The sequence below is a fragment of the Sardina pilchardus genome, chromosome 16 (genome assembly GCF_963854185.1).
Source record: "Sardina pilchardus chromosome 16, fSarPil1.1, whole genome shotgun sequence".
NCBI classification, from domain to species: Eukaryota; Metazoa; Chordata; class Actinopteri; order Clupeiformes; family Clupeidae; genus Sardina; species Sardina pilchardus.
The window spans coordinates 21400367-21405366 of NC_085009.1; the positions used below are offsets into that span (position 1 = coordinate 21400367).

General features: G+C 49.5%; 1 protein-coding gene across 4 annotated transcripts in view; it reads right to left on the minus strand.

Moving 5' to 3' along the window:
• kdm6ba (lysine (K)-specific demethylase 6B, a) overlaps nucleotides 1–5000 on the minus strand; it is a 109484-nt gene that overhangs the window by 82825 nt on the left and 21659 nt on the right. The window lies entirely within an intron of this gene.

Below are 5000 nucleotides of genomic sequence, written 5' to 3' on the forward strand. Positions count from 1 at the left end.
TCTCTCTCTCTTTCTCTCCCCACCTCTCTCTCTCTCTCTCTCCTCCTGTGTGGGTGCTCACTAGGAGCGAAGGTTGATGGAGGAGAGGGGGAGGGGGAGGAGAAAGAGGAGAGGAGAAGAGGAGGAGGAGAAAGAGGAGAGGAGGAGACGAGGAAGAGGAGGGGAATGAGGGGAAGAGAGGGGGAAGAAGAGAGAGGAAGAGGAGGAGAAGATGGAGGAGAGTTGGAAGAGGAGGAGGACAAAGAAGAACACGGAAGAGAAGAGGAAGGAAGAGGAGGAAGAGGTGGATGACAAAGATGATGAGTGCTGAGTAAGTGAACTCAGTAAGATCCGTGTGATTCAGTGTGTGTGTGTGTGTGTGTGTGTGCGCGCATGTGTGTGTGTGTGTCTGTCCAGCCTGAGTGTAGGCACATCACAGAAGGTCTTTGGGGACAATGTGTGGGTGTGAGAAAGAGTATGTGAAAGTATGAGTGAGCAAGAGTGCGTATGTGTGTGTGGGTGTCTGTCTGACACAACCTCCACATTTCACGAAACTGATCAGCGTGTGTCAAGACAAGATGACATTTTCTGTGATGACTCTGTTGATGACCCCTCTCTTCAAATACTCACACTAACCAATTCTGTCTCACACCACACACACCACACACACATACACACAGGCTCAATCCACACTCTTCCATTTTTGTTTTAAAGTACTGTTTTGCATAAAATACAATTTACAAATACAGTAGGAGACACCTGAAGTGCAGATCGCATGACCACTCACACAGATCACATGACCACTCACACAGATCACATGACCATTCAAACAACCCCATTGTCACCATTATGAACAACAGAATTGAACTGCACTACAGATGCTCCCAAAGACTGCACGGCCAGTAGAGTATTTCGCTCTCCATGAGAGATGACCACAGGCTAGGCTAGTAGTGGAAGTCACACACACACACACACACACACACACACACACACACACACACACACACACACACACACACACACACACACACACACACACACACACACACACACACACACACACACACACACACACATGTGAGATTGACCACAGGCCAGGCTAGTAGTGGAGGTCACACACACACACACACACACACACACACACACACACACATGTGAGATTGACCACAGGCCAGGCTAGTAGTGGAGGTCACACACACACACACACACACACACACACACACACACACATGTGAGATTGACCACAGGCTCGGCTAGTAGTGGAGGTCACACACACACACACACACACACACACACACATGTGAGATTGACCACAGGCCAGGCTAGTAGTGGAGGTCACACACACACACACACACACACACACACACACAAACACACACACACACACACACACACGTGAAAGGGTCAAGAACCGTCCGACTGACCAGGTCCACCCAGGAAGAGACCATGGCTTTCTACGTCATCAAGGTCCACCCAGGAAGGGAACATGGCTTTCTACGTCATCAAGGTCCACCCAGGAAGGGAACATGGCTTTCTACGTCATCATTAGAGGGACTTCGACTCGATGTAGCCGCCTTCACTTCAAACGACTGCAAACGTGATTATTTCTGAGATTCTGATACGTTTTCAACCAACCACGTCGTAGGCGCAATTCCTGTTTGAAACGTACCAGAATCTCAGAACTTAACACTTTTCAGATGTTGGCAGATTAACCTGAGCGAGCATTGAGAATAGCCTAATGGCTGAAAAGTCTGCTCACCCAATAAAATGATCTTCTTCAGCAAAGACTTTGTCTATATTTTTTCAGAGTGCGAACCCTTCCTGCCTTTTCCTGATATCTTTTGGTTTGACGCACCTGTTTAAAAATACTTTCATCAAGAGCGCAACAGTACCCCATCTTCTGGCAGTTTAAGGCCCTGTGTCCACCAATTGCGTTTTTTTGCGCCGACGGCGACACATTTTCAATATGTCTACTGTATGTAGCCCAGCGTTCACAGCGCTGAGTGGCGGAAAAAAGCTCTCGGCACTGACCGTTTTTATCGCAGCGCTCAGAGCGCTCAACGTTGAAATCTGTTTAACTTTTAGAACAGCGCCGGGCTCGTCAATGTCACTTCTCTTTATAAACCGTCTCCGGGTTTGGTAACTTAGCAACAATAAACACTTCTCGAAGCGCCGAGAAAAGCGTTTTTTTCTACACTCTCAGTGTAAAAAACGCGTTTGGTGGACACAGCACCTAACCCGTCCATGCTTAAACACAGTTGGAGTTCTCTATTGGATACGGAGCCGATAGTGTTTCCAATGGCTCTGCTGCAGGAGAGTGTACATGCTGGAGTACTGTACTGTACATGAGAGGGACAGACTGACACAAGTGTTTCAGACTCAAACCAGGATGAAGTAGTCTGAATGTGGCCTCATCCCCCCCCCACACTAATGATCTCATCAATCACATGCACGCACACACACACACACACACACATGAATAAACTACAAGACTCCTTCCCCATCTAATAGTTGCTCTCTAAAACTATTGTTTTCAGATGAAAGACAATCGAGCTCCACTCCTCCCTCTCCCTCTCTCTCTCTCTGTTTCTCTCTCCCTCCTATCTCCCTCTCTCTCTCTCTGATGAAGTGGATTACTGAGGCAGACAGTGGGCTGAGGAGGCAGATGTTTTTGTGTGTGTGTGTGTGTGTGTGTGTGTGTGTGTGTGTGTACATGCTGTAATGACTCTCAAGCAGACGCCTCTGTGCAAACCTCTGAGCCTCTCTCTACCTCTCACACACACACACACACACACACACACACACACACACACACACACTGAGAGGGACACTAAGAGCCACTGAGGCGCTCATCTCAAAGAGCAACTGCTCACACGGATGGGTGGATAGAGAGAGAAAGAGGAGGAGAGAGGGGCAGGAGAGGAAGTGAGAGTGAGAAAAGCAGGAAAGGTGGGAATGGAGAAAGAGAGGCAGACGACAGGAAGACACGGTGCAAACGGAAAGGAAAGACAGAGAAAGGGAGGGAGAGAGAGGGATGGAGGGAGAGAGGGAGAGAGAGAGAGAGGGAGGGAGAGAGTTCCACTGCTTTGTGCTCTTGCTGTTTATCGGTTTGCTACTGGTGCTGAATTCGGCCATACCAGCCTCCCCTCATTCTCAACAGAGCTCTATATGCTTAGGCCTCTGGGACAGTGTGTGTGTGTGTGTGTGTGTGTGTGTGTGTGTGTGTGTGTGTGTGTGTGTGTGTGTGTGTGTGCATGTGCGTGTGTGTGTGTGCATGCATGCGTGTGTATGTGTGTGTGTGTGTGCGTGCGTGTGTGTGTGTGTGTGTGTGTGTGTGTGTGCATGCATGTGCGTGCGTGTGTGTGTGTGTGTGTACGTGCGTGTGTGTGCAGTCCCTCTGGGTGCAGGAGCCTGGGCTTGGGGGCCACTCAAAAAGGCTGTGTCTACGTGACACACTGCGCATAGGCAATGCACAGAGCTTGCATTTCACACACTCTATTTCTCCGTCTCTCTCCACACACACACACACACACACACACACACACACACACACACACTAAAGAGCAGCATGAAATATTCAGTGAATTTTTCGACATGTGCTCTTTCCCCCTTTGCACGTGTAGAAGTGCAAAAAAAAAAAAAAAACGAGAGAAAGAGAGCAGGAGGAAGGAAGGAAGGAGAGAGAGAGCAAAGAAGAAGGAGGAGGAGGGGGGAGTCAATGAGGGCAAAGGAGGAACTGGGGAGAACAAGCAGACAGAGAGAGAGAGAGAGAGAGAGAGAGAGAGAGAGAGAGAGAGAGAGAGAGGGCGAACCAAGCTGACTCCTATCCAAGCAACTCCCCTTAGCAACAGCCACAGCAGTGGCGCTGCCCCATTGGCCGGCTGACAGCCCGCATCACAATCCCATGCAGGGCCCGTCCACCAATCAGGTGTGAGGAAGCAGGGAGCAGGGCTGGGAGAACCGGGAGAGCTGCAGTTTGGATTCCGTGCTCACCATGGCAACAGAGCCTCGCGCCTGGCCTAGAGGTGGCCTGTACAGCTTTAACCTGTCCGTCATGAGCGCTGCAGCCAAGTCAAACACACACACACACACACACACACACACACACACACACACACACACACACACACACACATGCCAAAACACACAAACACACACAGTAAACACACACGTGCCAAACACACAAAACACAGTAAATATAAACACATCTGCACGTCAACAGCACACATAAAACACACACACACGAAACACACACACACAGAAGTCCACATCAGCAAAGACACAGAAACATAAACATTCCACACTCACACACATACACACACACATGCACGCACACAGACACAAGTCCACATCAGCAAAGGTACAGAAACATAAACATTCCACACACACACACACACACACACACACACACACACACGCACACGCACACGCACACGCACACGCACACACACAGAACAAACACTCCATGCCCATGTAAACACTTCCATTCCTTCCAAAGACTACATTGACCTTCCACATGGCACCAGTCCGGTTCTGTGTGTCTAGGCTGTTCTGCCACGTGCTCCGGCGGAACAGAACACGGCACTCGGTTCTCACCTCCGCAAACAACAACAGATCCCGAGCAACACTGGAACAAACGACAACCTTCCGGACTTCTCTCGACTTCTGGCCCACAATCGGAACAATCTGGTCACTCACCTAGTTGGAAAAGTTTCTAGGATCTTCTCATAACTCTAATCTATCAGGGCAGCTCCTCCTTGAGTGCCTGACAGTACCAGAATCTTGGAGCTGGACCTTGTCCCTAATAGGAACCAGAACCTGAGCAGCAGGAATGGACTTTACAAGCGCTCACGTCCATCTGATCACAGTCACCCATAATCCAGAACCCATCACACGCACAAACACACACACACACACACACACGTGGGGTCACCTGGAATTCAAATGGGTTCACCTGAGACACTGCTCTGGGTTAGTGTGTGCTTCACCTCACTATGTATTCACTGTGTGCTGTGTGTGTT